Source organism: Papio anubis, chromosome 3, assembly GCF_008728515.1.
Source record: "Papio anubis isolate 15944 chromosome 3, Panubis1.0, whole genome shotgun sequence".
NCBI classification, from domain to species: Eukaryota; Metazoa; Chordata; class Mammalia; order Primates; family Cercopithecidae; genus Papio; species Papio anubis.
Window position 1 is genome coordinate 141,647,157 of NC_044978.1, and position 25,414 is coordinate 141,672,570.

Below are 25,414 nucleotides of genomic sequence, written 5' to 3' on the forward strand. Positions count from 1 at the left end.
TGTGAGAAGTAAAGGCTGTGAGAGACTGTCAGAAGTAAAGGCACTAGGAGGTTCCCTATGCATTCTCCTAGATCTGGAAACTGACAGGAAGAAATCATTCTCAATCCAGCCTCATATCAAGCTTGGTAGAACTCAGCAACCTAGCAGCAGCAACTACCATCAGCATTAGAGTCTCATGCTGGAGATTGGAGTGCTGAGTCTGGAGCAGGGGAGAGGACTCCACACTCAGAACTGAGAGATGAGTATGGAATATATTACAGCTGTGACACTATAATTGAACTCCAGCACTTCACAGGACCAGAACAGGAAGAGATTTGCTGACAAGCTCTGGTTTCACCTAGGTAGCAAGATTTGAGGTCAAAGGTAGCTTTGTGATCTAAAGCCAGACTGTGTATGACTCTACTGAGCTTCCCAACTCACTCCCTTGGTCAGGACAGGGGAATGAGCCCTGCTAGTTCTGAAGTGTGAGAAAGAGGTGGGTCCCACCCCTGTTCACACAGATTATGCATTTGGACCATCCTGCCATTCCTGTGCAAAGAAATTGGTGCAGCAGCAGTTTCTCCAGTCCTCACCTAGGCTTATCTCCAGGCATCTGGCAACTGCCCCCCAGATCCCTGTCAGAGCCAATTCCCTCAGCTGCCATTGGGGAAATTGAGTATGGATTTGCCTAGTCCATTTCTGTCCAGCTTCACCCCTTGCTCCAAGGCTGAATGTAAAACCCAAACACTGAGTGTTCCACAGCAAGCCTATGCCTGGGACACCAGAGCACTTTTTCTGATAAACAAAGATCAAACATAAAACCTATTGTACCACTGCAGCCAGATCTTAACCTGCAAGTGCGACCTACTGTCCTGGAGGTCAATCTACACAACCCAGTGACCTCTGCCACTCCAGTTTCTCAGGAAGCTGTGAGTCTGCGCACCTGCCTGGTACACCACCACTACAATGAACATTTGAAAAAGCCATCACACTAAATCTACCAATAATCAAAAAATTTGTAGATTCTTCACCACCAAACATACCCAGAAGCAAAGCAAACACCCCTACTCAGCATACATTATAATCACATCCTAAAGGAAACAAAGTCCTGTCACAATGAAAGTGAATTCAAAAATAAGAAGTGACTGTTTCTCTTGGGAGGGCGCCCAAGATGGCCGAATAGGAACAGTTCCAATCTCCAGCTCCCAGTGTGAGCGACACAGAAGATGGGTAATTTCTGCATTTTCAACTGAGGTACCGGGTTCATCTCACTGGGCCTGTCGGACAGTGGGTGCTGGTCAGCTGGTGCAGCCCGACCAGCAAGAGCTGAAGGAGGGTGAGGCATTGCCTCACCTGGGAAGCACAAGGGGGAAGGGAATTCCTTTTCCTAGCCAAAGGAAACTGAGACACACAACACCTGCAAAACCGGGTAACTCCCACCCTAATACTGCGCTTTACCAGGGGTCTTAGCAAACGGCACACCAGGAGATTATATCCCACACCTGGCCTGGAGGGTCCCACGTCCAAGGAGCCTCCCTCATTGCTAGCACAGCAGTCTGAGACTTAACTGCAAGGCAGCAGCAAGGCTGGGGGAGGGGCGCCCGCCATTGCTGAGGCTTAAGTACATAACCAAAGCCACTGGGAAGCTCGAATTGGGTGGAGCCCACCACAGTTCAAGGAGGCCTGCCTGCCTCTGTAGACTCCACCTCTGGGGACAGGGCATAGCTAAACAAAAAGCAGCAGAAACCTCTGCAGATATAAAAGTCCCTGTCTGACAGCTTTGAAGAGAGCAGTGGTTCTCCCAGCACGGAGATTGAGATCTGAGAACGGACAGACTACCTGCTCAAGTGAGTCCCTGACCCCTGAGTAGCCTAACAAGGAGACATCCCCCACTAGGTGCAGACCGACACCTCACACTTCACAGGCAAGGTACAGCCCTGAGACGAAGCTTCCAGAGCAAGAATCAGACAGCAAGAATCAGTGTTGCTGTCTGTTCAGCAATATTCTATCATCTGCAGCCTCCGTTGCTGATGAGCAGGCAAACAGGGTCTGCAGTGGACCTCAAGCAAACTCCAACAGACCTGCAGCTGAGGATATTGACTGTTAGAAGGAAAACTAACAAACAGAAAGGACACCCACACCAAAACCCCATCAGTATGTCACCATCATCAAACACCAAAGGCAGATAAAACCACAAAGATAGGGAAAAGCAGAGCAGAAAAGCTGGAAATGCAAAAAATCCGAGCGCATCTCCCCCTTCAAAGGAATGCAGCTCATTGCCAGCAATGAAACAAAGCTGGACGGAGAATGATTTTGACAAGTTGAGAGGAGAAGGCTTCAGTCAATCAAACTTCTCAGAGCTAAAGGAGGAACTACATACCCAGTGCAAAGAAACTAAAAACCCTGGAAAAAGAATGGATGAATGTATAACTAGAATAATCAATGCAGAGAAGGCCATAAAAGAACTGACAGGGATGAAAACCATGACACGAGAACTACGTGACAAATGCACAAGCTTCAGTCACTGATTACATCAACTGGAAGAAACAGTATCAGTGATTGTAGATCAAATGAATGACATGAAGTGAGAAGAGAAGTGTAGAGAAAAAAGAGCAAAAAGAAATGAACAAAGCCTCCAAGAAATATGGGATTACGTGAAAAGACCAAATCTATGTCTGATTGGTGTGCCTGAAAGTGACGGAGAAAATGGAACCAAGTTGGAAAACACTCTCCAGGATATCATCCAGGAGAACTTCCCCAACATAGTAAGTCAGGCTAACATTCAAATTCAGGAAATACAGAGAACGCCACAAAGATACTCCTCAAGAAGAGCAACTCCAAGACACATAATTGTCAGATTCACCAAAGTTGAAATGAAGGAAATAATGTTAAGGGCAGCTTGAGAGGAAGGTCGGGTTACCCACAAAGGGAAGCCCATCAGACTAACAGCAGATCTCTCGGCAGAAACTCTACAGAAGAGAGTGGGGGCAAATATTCCACATTCTTAAAGAAAAGAATTTGCAACCCAGAATTTCATATCCAGTCAAACTAAGTTTCATAAGTGAAGGAGAAATAAAATCCTTTACAGACAAGCAAATGCTTAGAGATTTTGTCACCACCAGGCCTGCCTTACAAGAGATCCTGAAGGAAGCACTAAACATGGAAAGAAACAACTGGTACCAGTCATTGCAAAACCATGCCAAAATATAAAGACCATCAATGCTAGGAAGACACTGCATCAACTAACGAGCAAAATAACCAGCTAATATCATAATGAGAGGATCAAGTTCACACATAACAATATAAACCTTAAATGTAAATGGACTAAATGGTCAAATTAAGAGACACAGACTGGTAAATTGGATAAAGAGTAAAGACTCATCAGTCTGTTGTATTCAGGACACCCATCTCACATGCAGAGACATACATAGGCTTAAAATAAATGGATGGAGGAAGATCTACCAAGCAAATGGAAAACAAAAAAAAAGCAGGGGTTGCAATCCTAGTCTCTGATAAAACAGACTTTAAACCATCAAAGATCAAAAGAGACAAAGAAGGCCATTACATAATAATAAAGGGATCAATTCATCAGGAAGAGCTAACTATCCTAAATATATATGCACCCAATACAGGAGCACCCCAATTCATAAAGCAAGTCCTTAGAGATTTACAAAGAGACTTAGACTCTCACACAATAATAATGGGAGACTTTAACACTCCACTGTCAACATTAGACAGGTCAACGAGACAGAAAGTTAACAAGGATATCCAGGAATTGAACTCAACTCTGCACCAAGCAGACCTAATGGATATCTACAGAACTCTCCACACCAAATAAACAGAATATACATTTTTCTCAGCACCACATCACACTTATTCCAAAATTGACCACATAGTTGGAAGTAAAGCACTCCTCAGCAAATGTACAAGAACAGAAATTATAACAAACTGTCTCTCACACAATAGCGCAATCAAACTAGAACTCAGGACTAAGAAACTCAATCAAAACCACTCAACTACATGGAAACTGAACAACCTGCTCCTGAATGACTACTGGGTACATAACGAAATGAAGGCAGAAATAAAGATGTTCTTTGAAACCAATGAGAACAAAGATACAACATACCAGAATCTCTGGGACACATTTAAAGCAGTGTGTAGAGGGAAATTTATAGCACTAAATGCCCACAAGAGAAAGCAGGAAAGATCTAAAATTCACACCCTAACATCACAATTAAAAGAACTAGAGAAGCAAGAGCAAACACATTCAAAAGTTAGCAGAAGGCAAGAAATAACTAAGATCAGAGCAGAACTGAAGGAGATAGAGACACAAAAAACCCTCCAAACAATCAATGAATCCAGGAGCTGGTTTTTTGAAAAGATCAACAAAATTGATAGACGGCTAGCAAGACTAATAAAGAAGAAAAGAGAGAAGAATCAAATAGACACAATAAAAAATGATAAAGGGGGTATCACCACCGACCTCACAGAAACACTAACTACCATCAGAGAATACTATAAACACCTCTATGCAAATAAACTAGAAAACCTAGAAGAAATTGATAATTTCCTGGATGCTTACACTCTTCCAAGACTAAACCAGGAAGAAGTTGAATCCCTGAATAGACCAATAGCAGGCTCTGAAATTGAGGCAGTAATTAATAGCCTTCCAACCAAAAAAAGTCCAGAAACAGATGGATTCACAGCTGAATTCTACCAGAGGTACAAGGAGTTGGTACCATTACTTTTGAAACTATTCCAATCAATAGGAAAAGAGGGAATCCCCCCTAACTCATTTTATGAGGCGAACATCATCCTGATACCAAAGCCTGGCAGAGACACAACAAAAAAAGAGAATTTTAGACCAATATCCCTGATGAACATCGATGCAAAAATCCTCAATAAAATACTGGCAAACCAAATCCAGCAGCACATCAAAAAGCTTATCCACCATGATCAAGTCAGCTTCATCCCTGGGATGCAAGGCTGGTTCGACATATGCAAATCAATAAACGTAATCCAGCATATAAACAGAACCAAAGACAGAAACCACATGATTATCTCAATAGATGCAGAAAAGGCGTTTGACAAAATTCAACAGCCCTTCATGATAAAAACTCTCAATAAATTCAGTATTGATAGAACATATCTAAAAATAATAAGAGCTATTTATGACAAACTCACAGCCAATATCATACTGAATGGGCAAAAACTGGAAGCATTCCCTTTGAAAACTGGCACAAGACAGGGATGCCCTCTCTCACCACTCCTATTCAACATAGTGTTGGAAGTTCTGGCTAGAGTAATCAGGCAAGAGAAAGAAATCAAGGGTATTCAGTTAGGAAAAGAAGAAGTCAAATTGTCCCTGTTTGCAGATGACATGATTGTATATTTAGAAAACCCCATTGTCTCAGCCCAAAATCTCCTGAAGCTGATAAGCAACTTCAGCAAAGTCTCAGGATACAAAATCAATGTGCAAAAATCACAAGCATTCTCATCCACCAGTAACAGACAAACAGAGAGCCAAATCATGAGTGAACTCCCATTCACAATAGCTTCAAAGAGAATAAAATACCTAGGAATCCAACTTACAAGGGATGTAAAGGACCTCTTCAAGGAGAACTACAAACCACTGCTCAGTGAAATAAAAGAGGACACAAACAAATGGAAGAACATACCATGCTCATGGATAGGAAGAACCAATATTGTGAAAATGGCCATACTGCCCAAGATAATTTATAGATTCAATGCCATCCCCATTAAGCTACCAATGACTTTCTTCACAGAATTGGAAAAAACTGCTTTAAAGTTCATATGGAACCAAACAAGAGCCTGCATTGCAAAGACAATCCTAAGCCAAAAGAACAAAGATGGAGGCATCACGCTACCTGACTTCAAACTATACTACAAGGCTACAGTAACCAAAACAGCATGGTACTGGTACTAAAACAGAGATATAGACCAATGGAACAGAACAGAGCCCTCAGAAATAATACCACATATCTACAGCCATCTGATCTTTGACAAACCTGACAAAAACAAGAAATAGGGAAAGGATTCCCTATTTAATAAATGGTGCTGGGAAAATTGGCTAGCCATAAGCAGAAAGCTGAAACTGGATCCTTTCCTTATTCCTTATAGGAAAATTAATTCAAGATGGATTAGAGACTTAAATGTTAGACCTAAAACCATAAAAACCCTAGAAGAAAACCTAGGGAATACCATTCAGGACATAGGCATGGGCAAGGACTTCATGTCTAAAACACCAAAAGCAACAGCAACAAAAGATAAAATTGACAAATGGGATCTAATTAAACTAAAGAGCTTCTGCACAGCAAAAGAAACTACCATCAGAGTGAACAGGCAACCTACAGAATGGGAGAAAATTTTTGCAACTTACTCATCTGACAAGGGCTGATATCCAGAACCTACAAAGAACTCAATCAAATTTACAAGAAATAAACAAACAACCCCATCAAAAAGTGGGCAAAGTATATGAACAGACACTTCTCAAAAGAAGACATTCATACAGCCAACAGACACATGCAAAAATGCTCATCATCACTTGCCTACAGAGAAATGCAAATCAAAACCACAATGAGATACCATCTCACACCAGTTAGAATGGCAATCATTAAAAAGTCAGGAAACAACAGGTGCTGGAGAGGATATGGAGACATAGGAACACTTTTATACTATTGGTGGGACTGTAAACTAGTTCAACCATTGTGGAAAACAGTGTGGCGATTCCTCAAGGATCTAGAACTAGAAATGCCATTTGACCCAGCCAGCCCATTACTGGGTATATACCCAAAGGATTATAAGTCATGCTGCTATAAAGACACATGTACATGTATGTTTATTGCAGCACTATTCACAATAGCAAAGACTTAGAATCAACCCAAATGTCCATCAGTGACAGACTGGATTAAGAAAATGTGGCACATATATACCACAGAATACTATGCAGCCATAAAAAAGGATGTGTTCATGTCCTTTGTAGGGACATGGATACAGCTGGAAACCATCATTCTCAGCAAACTATCGCAAGAACAGAAAACCAAATACCGCATGTTCTCACTCATGGGTGGGAACTGAACAATGAGATCACTTGGACACAGGAAGGGGAACATCACACACCAGGGCCTATTGTGGGGAGCGGGGAGGGGGGAGGCATAGCATTAGGAGATATACCTAATGTAAATGACAAGTTAATCGGTGCAGCACACCAACATGGCACATGTATACATATGTAACAAACCTGAATGTTGTACACATGTACCCTAGAACTTAAAATATAATTAAAAAAAAAAAAAGAAATTTGAATATTTAAATTTTGGAAAAGTAAACATTGCTTTACAAAGAAAAAGGAAAAAGAAAGTGTGGCACATATATACCATGGAATACTCTTCAGCCATAAAAAAAAAGGATGAGTTTGTGTCCTTTGCAGGGACATGGATGAAGCTGGAAACCATTATGCTCAGCAAACTAACACAAGAACAGAAAACCAAATACCACATGTTTTCACTCAGAAGTGGGAGAAGAACAATAAGAACACATGGATACAGGGAGGGGAATGTCACACACTGGGCCTGTGCAGGGGTGGAAGGCTAGAGGAGAAATAGCATTAGGAGAAATACCTAATGTAGATGATGGGTTGATGGGTGCGGCAAACCACCATGGCTCGTGTATACCTATGTAACAAACCTGCACGTTCTGCACATATATCTCAGAACTTAAAGTATAATTTAAAAAAGAATTTGATTACAATGTATTTTGGTGACTATCCATTTGTGTTTAATCTATTTGAGGTTATTTGAGCTTCATGGATCTCAATGTTTGTGTTCCTTTCCAAATTCAAGAATTCTTCTGTGTAGTTATGTTCTTAAACAGTTTTCTGTCCCATTCTTTTTCTATGCTCCTCTGGAACTTCATTACTCATATATTGTTCTGTTTGATTGTATCCCACAGGCTTTCTTTACTCTTTTTCATTTTTTCTTTTGGTTTCTCTAACTGGGTGATTTCAAATAACCTCTCTTTGCATTCACTGATTTTTTTCTCCTGTTAGATCAAGTCTGCCATTAGAGTTCTCTGTGGAATTTTTTAGTTCAGTCATTGTGTCCATTGGCTCCACAATTTCTGTTTGGTTTTCTTTTATACATTGTATCTTTTTGTTGAACTTCTCATTTTCTTCATGTATTTTTTTCCTGATTTTGTTTAGTTGCCCATCTGTGTTCTTTTGTAGGTCACTAAGCTTCTTTAAGACAATGATTCTTTGTCAGGCTATTCATATATCTCCATTTCATTAGGGTTAGTTCCTGATGTTTTATTTTGTTCTTTTAGTGGTATGACTTTTTCCTGATTTTTCATAATTGCTGTCTTTCACTGGTGTCTGTGCATTTGAAGGAACAGGCTCCTATTTTAGTCTTTACATACAAGCTTCAGCAGGGAACATCCATCATTAGTCAGCCCATCAAGATATTCAGTTGGTAGGCCCATTGGTGAAGTCCACAGGTCAGGTAGGCTTACTGCTGAATCCTTGGTCAGTTTGGCCTGGTTCCTGAGTAAGTGGGCCTGTTGCCTGTGTCCACAGATGCTGACCTGGTTCCTGAGTCTGCAGGGGCTGGCCTAGCACTTTGGTGGGCCTGGAGCCTGAATCTGCAAGGGCCAGACTGGTACCTCAGTCTACTGACGATGGCTTGGTGTTGGGGCAGGCCTGGAGCCTGGATCTGCAAGTACCAGCTTTTTTCCTGGGTCTTCAGTGGCCATACTAGAGTCTGTAGCCATCACTGCTACAGACAGTGCTACAGACAAGTACTGGAGCCTATACCCACTGGGGTTGGCCTGAAGCCTGGATCTGCCAGGGTGACCTGGTGCCATGACAAGATTGAAGTGTAGGTTTGTGGGGGACATCCTGGCACTGGGGTTCACTGGGTTGGACCTGGTGACAGAAGTCTGAGGCAAAGTGAGGTCCTTACTTCATCTTCCTTTCCCAACACATCTGCCTGCACTGTGCTGCTCAGGTTGGGGTGAGGGGTGATGGCAGTAATGTGAAACTGTCCTTCCTACCCTCTTTAATGCATCTTTTCTTATTTATGTGCCCCACCTACTGTAATCTCTCATCTGGAATCCTTAGCTCTTGTGAACATATTTTTATGCATAGATGATTGTTTACACTGATGTTTCTGTGAAGGTGATATGGTTTGGCTCTGTCCCTACCCAAATCTCATCTCAAATTCTAATTCTCACATGTTGAGGGAGGGACCTGGTGGGAGGAGATTGGATCATGGGGGTGGTTTCCCCCATGCTATTCTCATGATAGTGAGGGAGTTCTCATGAGATCTGATGGTTTTAGAAGTGGCAGTTTAGCCTGCATTCGCATTCTCTCTCTCTCTCTGTCTCTCTCTCTCTGTCTTTGTCTCTCTCTCTCTCTGTCTCTCTCTGTCTCCTGCTACCTTGTGAAGAAAGTACTTGCTTCTCTTCCACCTTCTACCATGATTGTAAGTTTCCTGGGAACTGTGAGTCGATTAAACCTCTTTCCTTTATAAATTGCCCAGTCTCATGTAGTATCTTTATAGCACGGTGAAAACCGACTAATACAGAGGGGTGTGCATTGGAAACTCCTATTCTCCCATCATGCTATCATCATTCCTCTTGTCTAGTAGTTTCACTGCTGATTATCAAACGTTTTCCATGAACAAAGCAGAGTATGGATAGCTACTCAGCTGGAATATCTATTATTTACATAACACCCTTCCATAACATTAACATGTCATTGCTGATCTCAATGAAAGTTTTCAAATCCATATGTCCTATAAAATTAAATCAATGAAACACCACTTCTCCCATTGCTTGTGTTTTCAATGATAAATATAACCAAATGTTGCCAAAGTCGTCTCCACATATATATGTAGCACACATAAGCAAGGGTTAATTTATACTCTGAAATTAGTAGTTTAATATAAGAACAAATGAAAGTATCTACACGTTTGTTCAGATATTTGACATATTTGTAAATGTTATTGTAAATATATGCCACTGATATTATATAACATTTGATAGTATCATTTCATGACAAAATTTTACTTTCACTGTGCTTTCTCTCAATATAATTACTTTCACTGGCTTTTCAATTTGTTTTATAAGAATATCTAGAAGAAATGCATTTGGCCGCAAATATCAACAAACCCAATATTGTTTTTAAAAATAAAGTTTTATTTGTATTATAAAGCAAGAAGTCCAGAATAGCCTATGTAATTAATTCAAGAATCAACAATGTCTAAACTCAGGTTTTTAGGATTCTCTTGAACATCTTTTCTTTTTCCTATATCAAGGTCATAAAATGACTACTGCAAATTTAATTACCCCCATCTGTATTCCAAAAGGTATAAGAACAAAAATGGGGAGGATAGCAAAGAGGCTCTCCTTTATTATCAGGGATTACTTTAGTTTACTCTTTTTAAGAGTATTCACTTGCAGTTCAAGTGAATTTAAGGATTAATTAATACAGCTGGCAAGTCATTTATACAACAACTACTGGAGATGTATATCTCCTCATGAGGAAAGTGTCAAAACTTTTTAATTGTATAAAGAATAGCTTTGCTTTGTTAGGTGGAAACAGAGTTGTTTTGTTGTTGTGTAAAAGGAAACAGAAGCTGACTGATAAAAGGAGTGTATTGGCTGTGGCCCTTTCCACCCCCTAGTGCTACTGGGCCTGCAGGTCTCTGTCGAGCTGCAGATGCAGGTCTCTGTTCCACAGGATGAGTTTTGTTAATGTTGTTAAGAATAAGGCCTACTTTAAGAGATACCAAGTGAAATTTAGAAGACGAGGAGAGGGTAAAACTGATTACTATGCTTGGAAACACTTAGGGATAAAGGATAAAAATAAATACAACACACCCAAATACAGAATGATAGTTAGTGTAACAAACAGAGAATCACTTGTCAGATTGCTTATGCCCATACAGAGGGGGATATAATAGTCTACGCGGCATATGCACACGAACTGCCAAAATATAGTGTGAAGGTTGGCCTGACAAATTATGCTGCAGCATATTATACTGGCCTGCTGCTGGCCTGCAGTCTTCTCAGTAGGTTTGGCATGGACAAGATCTATGAAGGCCAAGTGGAGGTGACTGGTGATGAATACAATGTGGAAAGCATTGATGGTCAGTCAGGTGCCTTTACCTGCTATTTGGGTGCAGGCCTTGCCAGAATTACTACTGGCAATAAAATCGTTGGCGCCCTGAAGGGAGCTGTGGATGGAGGCTTGTCTATCCCTCACAATACCAAATGATTCCCTGGTTATGATTCTGAAAGCAAGGAATTTAATGTAGAAGTACACTGGAAGCACACTGTGGGCCAGAATGTTGCAGATTACATGCACTACTTAATGGAAGAAGAGGAAGATGATTACAAGAAACTGTTCTCTCAATACATAAAGAACAGAGTAACTCCAGACATGATGGAGATGTATAGGAAAGCTCATGCTGCTATACGAGAGAATCCAGTCTATGAAAAGAAACCCAAGAAAGAAGTTAAAAAGAAGAGGTGGAACCATCCCAAAATGTCCCTTGCTCAGAAGAAAGATTGGGTAGCTCAAAAGAAGGCAAGCTTCCTCAGAGCTCAGGAATGGGCTGCTGAGAGCTAAACCAAACAATTTTCTATGAAGATTTTCAGATAAAGACAATAAACATATGGACAGAAAAAAAAAAAAAAAAAAAAACGGAGTGTATGGTGTTAGTTACTGATTTATTCCTCTGCCTCTGCATTCATCCTCCTTGACCTAGGTTTTACTGGATCTGGACCCCGTACAAATTTCTTTGCCAGTTTGTCTAATCTTAGTTGGCAAGAGAGGGTACCAGATGGACATTGTATGTCATGGTAGAGGAAGGGGTTTCACTTCCTAATTCTAGCGTATTTTCTTCCATCTGTGGTGTGCCTGCTAGTGACATGCTGCAGCCCCATTGAGTTTCTCAGGAACCCTCAAGGACAGCTTCCTGTAGACAAGCCCCAATCTGCCATTACTCCAGTAGATAACGACATACAGATAAACTCCGGTCCACTGACTCCAGTGAACTTCTTTGCCACCCAGCGAACCATAGCTATGCCCTCTCCAGTGAGGTCTCAGTCTTGGGAGTAGGAGGTGATTCTTCTGAGTTCTTAGTGTACTTCTTGCCCTTCTCTTTCTCTGTTTCTCTTTCTCTTTCCCCAATCCCACTAAAGGCAGTACATTTGTAGATGCTTCCTACATAAGCTGTTTTAGTGTAGAGTCTAGTTTTCCATTATAAGTAGTTGACCATTTTTAACTAATTTTTTAATATTAAATTATCAACATCTACATTATTGGCGTGCTTTCTATCTCTTGACTGAATCTTAACAGATAAACAAGGAACATTCACCAGGTTGTGCCCTCTGGACCACATGAGTCTGTCAAACTTACCAGGCAGCTGCTCAGACTGGTAAGATGCAGAAGCCTCTTCCTTTGAAAATGGCCAATGTTCCCAAAGACAAGGTGTATTTGTTTCTGTTGCTCTTCTAATGAATACCAAAAATTTAGTAGCTTAAAATAACATACACTTATTAACTTAATCCCATTGGGAAGTCTCTTTTACCATGTCAAATAACATATGCACAAGTTCCAGGGATTAGGACATGAACATTGTTAGAGGGATATAATTCTACCACAGTAAGCAGTCTAGCCCACAAAGATTCATTCATCCCACATTCAATGCATTCATCCCATCCTAATATTCCCAAGAATCTTAACTTATTACAACTGCAGCTCAAAGTCTGAAATCTAATCTAAATCTCATCAGCTCAAAGGACCCAAATTCACATCAACTGAACCACAAAAATCAGATATGGATGAAATTTTGGATATGATCCATCTAGGGCAAAATTCATCTCCATCTGTAGACCTGCAAAACTAGAAAACAAGTTAACAGCTCTCAAAATAGAAGATGGAATAAGTGTAGAACACCAAACATTTCCATTCCAAAAAAAAAATGGGAGGAAAAAAGAAATCAGCCATCTCAAGCAATCTCAAAACCCTGGTAGGAAAACTCCATTGAGTTTCAAGGCCTAGGAATAACCTGTGTGGCTCCCAGCTTCACCTTCAGAGAATAGGATGACTCTGCCTTTGGAGTAAATCTTCCTTTTTCATGAAGAGTAGCATTGCTTTCAGCTAAGTAGTTTTATCAGCCTGCTTCCTGCCTTTAGAATTCTAGAGTGTCAATAGCCTTCTTTCATTTACCCTTCTTTCTGTCCCTTTCAGTCCAAGCTGGCAGTGCTGCTATTGATATAAAATCTCATGAGTATTTTGAGTCTCCTACATCTGTCATGGGAATTCACTCCACACAACAGCTCCTCCACAGGTCTTTTCTAGATAATGCCAGGTCTATTTTTGGCCTCTTCAGAGATGACTGAAGGGATCCATGAGTCATACACCTGATTTCTTCAAAGAGCTTCTGTGTGACTGAACACAGTCTCTAGATCCTTCCAAGGCACTAGCGAAAGATAATTCAACCACAACCTCAGCAGTCTCCCCAGAACTGACTTTCCTGGAAGTGAATCTAATTTGAGTGCCTTTTTCTAATTGGATAGGTTGGAAATTTCCCACATCATCAAGTCCTGGTTTCTTTTGGCTTAACAGTTCTTCCTTCAATTTGTGCTTTTCATCTCACATTTTACTATAAGCAGAAAGAAGAAACCTCAGCACACCTTCAACACTTATACAAATCCAAGGACATTCCTTACAAAATCTAGTTTCTACATAATCATGTAGGACACATTTTAGCTACACTTTCTACCACTCTATAACAAGAATCCTCTCTCCCATAGTTTCCAACAATGTGTTCCTCATTTTCTTCTGATCCTTCACTAGCAGTAAGTATGTTTAACATCCATATTTCTACCAACAGTCTGCTTAGGATAATTTACTTTTCAGAGATATGAATAAATTAGTCTTATTTTCTTATAGCAGACGTTTTGAACCTCATTTAATAATTTCTTGTTTCCTTGTGGAGAACAAAGCTACAGAATTTTATTTCACCTGCTACACTCCAGTTATCTCTCTTCCTCTTTGGAGTTTAGTTTGTCCTTTTTATTTTCTATTTCCTAAATGTGAACGCTGAGTACACTGATTTTACATGTTTCTTCTTTTCTAATATAAGCATTAATTCTATATATTACTCACTAAATACAATATTTTATCCTATAAATGTTGATATGCTGTGTTTTCATTTTCACATAGCTTGAAATATTTTCTGATTTTCCTCATAATTTCCTCTTTCACGTATGGTTTATTTGGAAGTATGTTGCTCAATTTCCAAATTATAAGAATTTTCCAGATATTTTTTCTGTGATTTATTTTTTGTAAACACTGTTGTGATCAGAGAGTATATTTTCTGTTATTTCAATACTTTAAATATATTAAAACTTGTTTTATTAACAAAAATATGTTCTATCTTGGTAAACATTCTATGTGCATGTAGAAATATGTGTATTATGCATAAACATATTAGGTGGCATGTTCTATAAGTGCTTACTATGTCACACTAGGCTAATAGTCCTGTTCAATCTTCTATAACCTCACTGAGGTCTTGCTGTATCAATTATTGAGACCAGAGTAGTGAAATAGCTAGCTAGAATTGTAAATTATTTAGTTCTCCATTCTGTTTTGTCAGTTGTTCCCTCAAGCATTCTGAATCTCTATACATGCATATATCTTTAGGATTACTGTGTCTTCTTGATGATCTCTTTCTTTTTCATTATGAAATATCCCTCTTTATCTCTAGTAATATTCTTTATTCTTATATGTACTTTATCTGATACTAATATAGCCACTACAGCATTTTTATTGATGCTTACGTGATATATCACTTTCCATGCTTTTACTTTTAGCCCATGGGTATCTACATATTCAAAGTATATTAATTAGAAATAGCATAGTTATATCATCCTTTTATATTTTATATTAGTTATCTGTAGAAGAAGACATAGAAGTATTACAAAATCCTAGGGTTGCGTGCTCTTATTCTCATATTGGTACTTTCCAGAGGCTTTCTAAAGCACCCCAGTTTGCAACAAAACAATTCAAGTATTATTTAATCTGCTAAATCATAAGGTTGGAATGAAAAAGTAGCTTGCAATGCAGCCTGGACCCACTGTAGAGCTTTGTCTTGCTCTATGTCCACTCAAAATTGGCACATTTATCAGTATCTCAGTAGAAAAGCCAAAGTGACACACTCAAATGCAATATATATTATCTCCAAAACCCAGAAAGACCTACCAAGAGTTATAACTCTTTTTCATAGTAGATGGTGGAAGGAATAGCAACTTGTCTTTCACCTTGGAGGGGATATTTTGACATTATCCAGACCACTGGAACCCAGGAACTTCACTGCAGTAGGAGGCCCCTGAAATTTCACGGGGTTTATCTTCCATTATCTGGTTTGCAAGATTCTTCCTACTTCCAGCTATTCAACTCTAATCAGCATAATGCCATCAATATACCAGACCACGATGTTTTGCTCCAGTAAAAATACTATAACTGAGACAGCAGCTGCAAACTCTATCAACACCATCTGATTAAGTCTATAATGATCCACAGTCACCCCCCAAAATTAATCTGACTTCCGCACAGGTCACATCAGCAAGTTACGTAAAGATGTGATAACTATCTCTACTCCTGAGTCTTCCAAGTCTCTGGTGGTGGCAATAATCTATGCAATTCCCCAGAAATTCAGTATTGCATCTGTCTTTATACATTATCAAGGAAGAAATTTCCATGATATTGTTAAAATGGCCATACTACTCAAAGAAATCTAGAGACTCAATGCTATTTCTATTAAAGTACCATTGATATTCTTCAGAGAACTAAGGAAAACTAAAATTCCTATGGAACCAGAAAAGAGCCTGAAAAGCCAAGGCAATCTTAAGCAAAAAGAAAAAAGCTAGAGACATCATGTTACCCAACTTCAAATTATACTCCAGGCCTATAGTAACCAAAAAAGCAAGATACTGGAACAAAAAAACAGTCACATAGACCAACAAATCAGAATAGAATACCCAGAAATAAGACCACACACCTACAACTATCTGATCTTCAACCATCTTGACAAAAACAAGCAATGGGGAAAGGATTTTCTATTCAATAAATGGTGCTGGGATAACTGGCTAGTCATATGCAGAAGACTTAAACTGGGCCCATTCTTTACACTATGTACAAAAATTAACTCAAGATGAATTAAAGACTTAAATTTAAAAATTCATATGGAACCAAAAAAGAGCCTGCGTAGCCAAAGCAAGACTAAGCAAAAAGAAAAAAGAGGCATCACAGTACCTTATTTCAAACTGTACTTTAAGGCCAGAGTCACCAAAACAGCATGGTACTGGTATAAAAAATAGGCACATAGACCCATGGAACAGAATAGAGAACCCAGAAATAAACCCCAATACTTAAAGCCAACTGATATTCAACAAAGCAAACAAAAGCATAAAGTGGTAAAAGGGCACCTTTTTCAACAAATGGTGCTGGGATAATTGTCTAGCCATATGTAGAGAATGAAACTGGATCCTATCTCTAACTTTATACAAAAATCAACTCAAGATTGATTAAGAACTTAAATTTAAGACCTGAAACTAAAAATTCTAGAATATAACATTGGAAGAACTCTTTTGGATATTGGCTTAGGCAAGGATTTTATAACCAAGAACCCAAAAGCAAATGCAATTTTTAAAAAAGTAAATAGGCCAGGCGCAGTGGCTCACACCTGTAATCCCAGCACTTTGGGAGGCTGAGGCAGGCAGATCACGAGGTCAAGAGATTGAGACCATCCTGAGGAACATGGTGAAACTCCGCCTCTACTAAAAATACAAAAGATTAGCTGGGCATGGTAGCGTGTGCCTGTAGTCCCAGCTACTTGGGAGGCTGAGGTAGGAGAATCACTTGAAACTGAAAGGCAGAGGTTTCAGTGAGCCGAGATCGCACCACTGCACTCCAGCCTGGGCAACAAAAGTGAAACTGCATCTCAAAAAAAAAAAAAAAAGTAAATAACTGGGACTTAATTAAACTAAAGAGCTTTTGCATGGCAAAAGGAATAGTCAGCAGAGTAAACAGACAACCCACAGAGTGGGAGAAAATCTTCACACTCTACACAATTGACAAATGACTAATATCCAGAATCTACAACGAACACAAATCATTAAGCAAAAAGCAAACAATCCCATTGAAAAGTAGACTAAGGACATGAATAGACAATTCTCAAAAGAAGATATACAAATGGCCAACAAACAGATGAAAAAATGCTCAACATCACTAATGATCAGAGAAACGCAAATCAAAACCACAATGTGATACCACCTTACTCCTGCAAGGATGGCCATAATCAAAAAATCAAAAAATCAAAAAATAGTAGATGTTAGCATGGATGTGGTGAACAGGGAATACTTCTACACTGCTGGTGGGAATGTAAACTGGTACAACCACTATGAAACACAGTGTGGAGATTCCTTAAAGAACTAAAAGTAGATCTACCATTTGATCCAGCAATCCCATTACTGGTATCTACCCAGAGGAAAAGAAGTCATTATACAAAAAAGTTATTTGCACACGCATGTTTATAGCAGCACAACTCACACCTGAAATACCATGGAACCAACCCAAATGCCTATTAATCAACAAGTGGATAAAGAAAATCTAGTATATACAAATTTACTCATGTAACCAAACACCACCTGAACCCCAATAACTTACGAAAAAAATTAAAAAATTAAAAAACCACACAATACCAACACAAGTCAGAATGGAAGAGACTGAGACTCCCACACAATAATAGTGGGAGACTTTAACACCCCACTGTCGATACTAGACAGATCAATGAGACAGAAAATTAACAAGGATATCCAGGACTTAAACTCAGCTCCAGACCAAGTGACCTAACAGACACCTACAGAACTCTCCACCCCAAATCAACAGAATATACATTCTTCTCAGCACCACATCGCATTTATTCTAAAATTGACCACATAATTAAAAGTAAAACACTCCTCAGCAAATGCAAAAGAATGGAAATCATAAAAAACTATCTCTCAGACCACAGTGCAATCAAATTAGACCCCAGGATTAAGAAACTCACTCAAACCCACACAACAACATGGAAACTGAACAACCTGCTCCTGAATGACTACTGGGTAAATAACAACATGAAGGCAGAAAAAAAGAAGTTCTTCGAAACCAATGATAACAAAGATACCATGTCCCAGATCTCTGGGACACATTTCTGGGACTCTGCTTTAAATGTGTAGAGGGAAATTTATAGCACTTACTGCCCACAGGAGAAAGCAGGAAAAAACTAAAATCAACACCCTAACATCACAATGAAAAGAACTAGAGAAAAAAGAGCAAACAAATTCAAAAGCTAGCAGAAGACAAGAAATAACTAAGATCAGAGCAGAACTGAAGAAGATAGAAATACACATGCACACACACACACATACACAAAAACCCTTCAAAAAAATCAATGAATACAGGAACTGGTATTTTGAAAAGATCAACAAAATAGATAGACCGCTAGCCAGACTAATAAAAAAGAAAAGAGAGAAGAATCAAATAGACACAATAAAAAATAATAAGGGGGATATCACCACCAATCCCACAGAAATACAAACTACCATCAGAGAATACTATAAACAACTCTATGCAAATAAACTAGAAAATCTAGAAAAAATACATAAATTTCTGGACACATACATCCTCCAAGACTAAACCAGGAAGAAGCTGAATCCCTAAATAGACCAATAACAAGTTCTAAAATTGAGGCAGTAATTAATAGCCTACCAACCAAAAAAAGTCCAGGACCAGATGAATTCACAGCCAAATTCTACCAGAGGTACAAAGATGAGCTGGTACCATTCCTTCTGAAACTACTCCAAATGATAGAAAAAGAGGGAATCCTTCCTAACTCATTTTATGAGGCCAGCATAATCCTAATACCAAAACCTGGCAGAGACACAACAAAAAAAGAAAATTTTAGGCCAATATCCCTGATTAACATCGATGCAAAAAAATCCTCAAAAAATACCGGCAAGCCAAATCCAGCAGCATATCAAAAAGCTTATCCACCATGATCAAGTCAGCTTCATCCCTGGGATGCAAAGCTGATTCAACCGAGGCAAATCAGTAAGTATAATCTATCACGTAAACAGAACCAACGACAAATCACATGATTATCTCAATAGATGAAGAAAAAGCCTTCAACAAAATTCAACGCCCCTTAATGCTAAAAACTCTCAATAAACTAAGTATCGATGAAACGCATCACAAAATAATAAGAGCTATTTACGACAAACCCACAGCCAATATCATACTGAATGGGCAAAAGCTGGAAGCATTCCCTTTGAAAACCAGCACAAGACAAAAATGCCCTCTCACACCACTCTGATTCAACATAGTATTGGAAGTTCTGGCCAGGGCAATCTGGCGAGAGAAAGAAATAAACGTTATTCAATTGAGAAAAGAGGAAGTCAAATTGTCCCTGTTTGCAGATGACATGATTGTATATTTAGAAAACCCCATCGTCTCAGCCCAAAATCTCCTTAAGCTGATAGGCAACTTCAGCAAAGTTTCAGGATACAAAAATCAATATGCAAAAACCACAAGCATTCCTATACACCAATAGAGAGCCAAATCAGGAGTGAACTCCCATTCACAATTGCTACTAAGAGAATAAAATACCTAGGAATACAACCTACAAGAGATGTGAAGGACCTCTTCAAGGAGAACTACAAAGCATCACTCAAGGAAGTAAGAGAGGACACAAACAAATGGAAGAACATTCCATGCTCATGGATAGGAAGAATCAATACTGTGAAAACAGCCATACAGCCCAAAGTAATTTATAGATTCAATGCTATCCCCATCAAGCTGCCACTGACATTCTTTACAGAATTGGAAAAAACTACTTTGAAGTTCATATGGAATCAAAAAAGAACCCACAAAGACAAGACAATCCTAAGCAAAAAGAACAAAGCTAGAGGCATCACACTATCTGACTTTAAACTATACTACAAGGCTACAGTAACCAAAACAGCATATTACTGGTATATAGCAGCATATATACCAAAACAGATATATAGACCAATGGAACAGAACAGATGCCTCAGAAATAACACCACACATCTACAACCATCTGACCTTTGACAAACCTGACAAAAACAAGCAATGGGGACAGGATTCCTTATTTAATAAATGATGTTGGGAAAACTGGCTAGCCATATACAGAAAGCTGAAACTGGATCCCCTCCTCACATCTTATACAAAAACTAACTTAAGATGGATTAAAGACTTAAATGTAAGACCTAAAACCATAAAAACCCTAGAAGAAAACCTAGGCAATACCATTCAGGACATGGGCAAAGACCTCATGATTAAAACACCAAAAGCAATGGCAACAAAAGCCAAAATAGACAAATGGGAACTAATTAAACTAAAGAGCTTCTGCACAGCAAAAGAAACTATCATCAGAGTGAACAGGCAACCTGCAGAATGGGAGAATAATTTTGCAATCTATCCATCTGACAAAGGGCTAATATCCAGAATCTACAAAGAACTTAAACAAATTTACAAGAAAAAAACAAACAACCCCATCAAAAAGTGGGCAAAGGATGTGAACAGACACTTCTCAAAAGAAGACATTTATGCAGCCAACAAACGTGAAAAAATGCTCATCATCACTGGTCATTAGAGAAATGCAAATCAAACCTACAATGAGATACTATCTCACGCCAGTTGGAATGGCGATCATTAAAAGTAAGGAAACACAGATGTTGGAGAGGATGTGGAGAAATTAGAAAGCTTTTCCACTGTTGGTGGGAATGTAAATTAGTTCAACCATTGTAGAAGACAGTATGGTGATTCCTCAAGGATCTAGAACTAGAAATACCATTTGACTCAGCAATCCCATTACTAGGCATATACCCAAAGGATTATAAATCATTCTATTATAAAGACACACGCGCACATATGTTTATTGCAGCATTGTTCACAGTAGCAAAGACTTGGAACCAACCCAAATGCCCATCAATGATAGACTGGATAAAGAAACTGGGGCACATATACACCATGGAATACTATGCAGCCATAAAAACGAATGAGAACATGTCCTTTTCAGGGACAAATGGGATCTAATTAAACTAAAGAGCTTCTACAGCATTGTCCACAATGGCAAAGACTTGGAACCAACCCAAATGCCCGTCAATGATAGACTGGATAAAGAAAATGTGGCACATATATACCATGGAATACTATGTAGCCATAAAAAAGGATGAGTTCATGTCCTTTGCAGGGACATGGATGAAGCTGGAAACCATCATTCTCAGCAAACTAACCACAAGAACAGAAAACCAAACACTGCATGTTCTCACTCATAAGTAGGAGTTGAACAATGAGAACACATGGACACAGGGAGGGGAACATCACACATCAGGGCCTGTTGAGGTGGGGACTAGGGGAGGGATAGCTGGAAACCATTATTCTCAGCAAACTAACACAAGGACAGAAAACCAAACACTGCATGTTTTCACTCAGAAGTGGGAGAGGAACAATGAGAACACATGGACACAGGGAGGGGAACGTCACACACTGGGGCCTGTGTGGGAGTGGAAGGCTAGAGGAGGGATAGCATTAGGAGAAATATCTAATGTAGATGATGGGTTGATGAGTGCAGCAAACCATGATGGCTCGTGTATACCTATGTAACAAACCTGCACGTTCTGCACATGTATCCCAGAACTCAAAGTATAATTTAAAAAAGAAAGAATTGGATTACAATGTGTTTTGGTGACTATCCATTTGTATTTAATCACATATATACCATGGAATACTATGCAGCCATAAAAAAGGATGAGTTCACATCATTTGCAGGGACATGGATGAAGCTGGAAACCATCATTCTCAGCAAACTAACCACAAGAACAGAAAACTAAACACTGCATATTCTCACTCAGAAGTAGGAGTTGAACAATGAGAATACATGAACACAGGGAGGGGAATATCACACATCAGGGCCTGTTGAGGTGGGGACTAGGGGAGGGATAGCATTAGGAAAAATACCTAATGTAGATGACAGGTTGATGGGTGCAGCAAACCACCATGGCATATGTATATCTCTGTAACAAACCTGCATGTTCTGCACATGTATCCCAGAACTTAAAGTATAATAAAAATAAATAAATTTTAAAAAACACAATACTCAAAAAAAGAGAAAGAAAAGTCAAAAAAATAACTGATGCTAGTGAGGTTTTCAAGATAAAGAAATGCTTATACACTGTTGATGCTACTGTAAATTAGTTCAGCCATTGTGGAAGAAAGTGTGCTGATTCCTCAAAGACTTCAAGACAGACTACCATTGAACCCAGCAATCCCATTACTGGGTATATACCCAAAGGAATATAAATTATTCTATTATAAAGATGCATGCATGCATATGTTCACTGCAACACTGTTCACAATAGCAAGAACATGGAATCAACCAAAATGACCAACAAAGATAGACTACATAAAGAAAATGTGGTATATATATATACCATGAAATACTATGCAGCCATAAAAAAGAACAAGATCATGTCCTTTGCAGGGACAAGGATGGAGCAGGAGGTCATTATCCTCAGCAAACTAACACAAGAACAGAAAACCAAATACCACCTGTTTTGTCTTATAAGTGAGAGCTAAATGATGAGAACACATGGACACAGAGGGGAACAACACATACTGAGGCCTTTCGGAGGATGGAGGGTGGGAAGAGGGAGAGGATCAGAAAAAAATAACTAATGGATACCAGTCTTAATACCTAGGTGATAAAATAATCTGCACAACAAACCCCCTTGACACAAGTTTATCTATGTAACAAGCCTGTGCTTGTATTACTGAACTTAAAATAAAAGTTAAAAAAGAAAAGACACAAAGATTAAAGATATAAAAAATTATTTTAAGAATTAAAAATTGACACAACTAAAATTATAGTTTTCTTAGTCATAAAAATTGCATGCTTTAAGCCAAGAAATTTTTGAAGTTAGTGAAAATCGACCACTTTTTGCAAACTAGAATTAGCAAAATTAACTAAAAAAAAAAAAAAATAGAAAAGCTGAATAAATCAATGTCGATTAAATAATCTGAAGTAATAGACAAATATCTCTCCTAAGAAGAAACACCCAGGCCCAGGTAGTTTTATAAATAATTTCTAATAATTCTCCAAGGAAGAAAATTTCCCTATTTATGCTAACTTTTCCAATGAGTGAAAAAAAGAGAGGGAACACTTACAAAATCTTCATACTAAAACCAAAAATGGAGAACACAAGAAAAGTCTGTAACAATTCCGCTTATGAACACAGATGCAAATGTACCAGTAAATTTAAAAATTAGTAATATATAACAAATGCAAGATGCTTTAATATCAAGAAAAATGTATTCACAAAATTTATGACCCAAACAAATTAAGGGAGAAAAATCTTATAATCATCTTAACGTATTTAAAAAAATTAATAAATTTCAACACACATTAATGAGTATTTTTAAGCCAACAAAATAAGGCTAGAAGATAATAAAAGATATGTCCCAAAAACCTACAGCATCATGCCTATAGTAAAATTTAATAAGCATTTCTATTTATCAGAAATATAAAGATGTCTATCACTGATACACAACATAGTATGTCTTAGTGGATGTTATGAAAGGAAAAAAAGAAAGGGAAAGAGGAAAGGAGTAAGGGAGTGAGAGAAAGCACAGAGGAAGACAATTCAAGGAAAACACAAAAGAAGTAGAAAAGAATATTCAAAGTTATTATTTTAAGGAACTTTTCCTATAGAAAAACCATAAGCAAGTTAAACAGCTGCTGGATCAAAGAATAAAATATATAAATCAACATTGTTCCTACATACCAACAATAATTTCATAAGAAAATACAGATTGAAAAAGATATAATGTACAACAGCAAATAAAACCCTACATGGTGTCTAGAAATAAATTTAACAAAGATGTACAAGACCTTTGTGGAAAATTAGTAAATATCATGAAAGAAGATAAAAATAGATCCAAACAGAGAGATATAGCATGCTTTAGATGTGACGATTATATAATAAATATGATCCCAATGACACTTTTTTTTTTGCTTTTACTTTTTATTTTTTTAATTTTTCTTTTAAGACAGGGTCTTACTATGTTGCCCAGGCTGGCCTTGAACTCCTGGGCTAAAGCTATCCTCCCACCTCAGCCTGCCAATACCTAGGACTACAGGCACATGTTACTGCACCTGGCTTGTTTTTGGTTTTTAGACTGACACAAACAGATTCTAAAATTAATAATGGAAGACCAAATGTCTGTGAAAAGCCAAGAAATATCTCATATGGAAGAATTAAAGGTGAGGGCAGTATAGGGGATCTTAGTCCAACTGATACAAGATTTGTTAAACTGTCAAGTTAAAAAATAGTATGGTATTGGTTTGAGATTAGAAACGGATCAGTAGAACCAAACAGAAATCTCAGAAGTAGACACAAGTATTTTTTTTAATTTTATTTCATTTACTATTACAATGTATATGATAGAGGCACCATTATAAACCAGTGGAGAAAAGAGTATGTAACTTAGGCATATTTTGGTAACTGCCTTTAAACACAAATAAGAGAATCCCACACCCCATACACACAAAAACGTGTTCCACATACATGTAAAATCTCAGCAAGAAGATCAAAAGAAAATATAAAATAGCCTTATTTCAACAAGGTAGGAAAAATATTTCTCAAAAAAGATACCAAAAAACAAAACCTGTGAATGAAAATATTAATAAATTTGACCATATTAAAAAATTCTGTAGAGAGGGTCCATGAACAAAGTAAAATGAATAGCCAAAGATTCGAAAATATTAAACACATCTGACATTAGGACTGGTATCCAGAATACATAAAAACTGCCTAAAAATCAATGGGCAGAGAATTCACAGAAGAGGAAACAGAAACAGCAAATAAACATAGGAAACAATGTCAACTTACAGAGTAAAAAGAGAAATAGAACCTAAGAGATACATATACTCATCACCCTGAAGTCAGAAAATACTAAGTGTTGATGAGGATTGCTGAGACAAGAAGTCTGCCCAATGTCAAAATAATATATAAGTATAACCACATTAGGAAAAAAATTGGCAATATCTAATAAAGTTGAAAATGCACATACTTTATAAACCAGCAACCACTGACTGGTTATATACCCTTGTACATCAGAGACACAGGCAAAGATGGTTAGTGCAACAATATTTGTAATAGCAAAAAATTAGAATCAAACGAAATGTATATTAGTATGTATATATATAAATGAACTGTACTAGTCATACAACAGAATTCTACACTGAAGGAAAACCAATGAAAACAATCCCACTTGTATGAA

At 38.2% G+C, this 25,414-nt stretch overlaps 1 protein-coding gene and 1 pseudogene across 1 annotated transcript in view; one reads left to right on the top strand and one right to left on the bottom strand.

The window, feature by feature from the left end:
- STPG2 (sperm tail PG-rich repeat containing 2) overlaps positions 1-25,414 on the bottom strand; it is a 280,442-nt gene that overhangs the window by 150,658 nt on the left and 104,370 nt on the right. The gene's annotated exons all lie outside the window — the stretch shown is intronic.
- Positions 10,728-11,629, top strand: LOC101009634 (annotated as a pseudogene).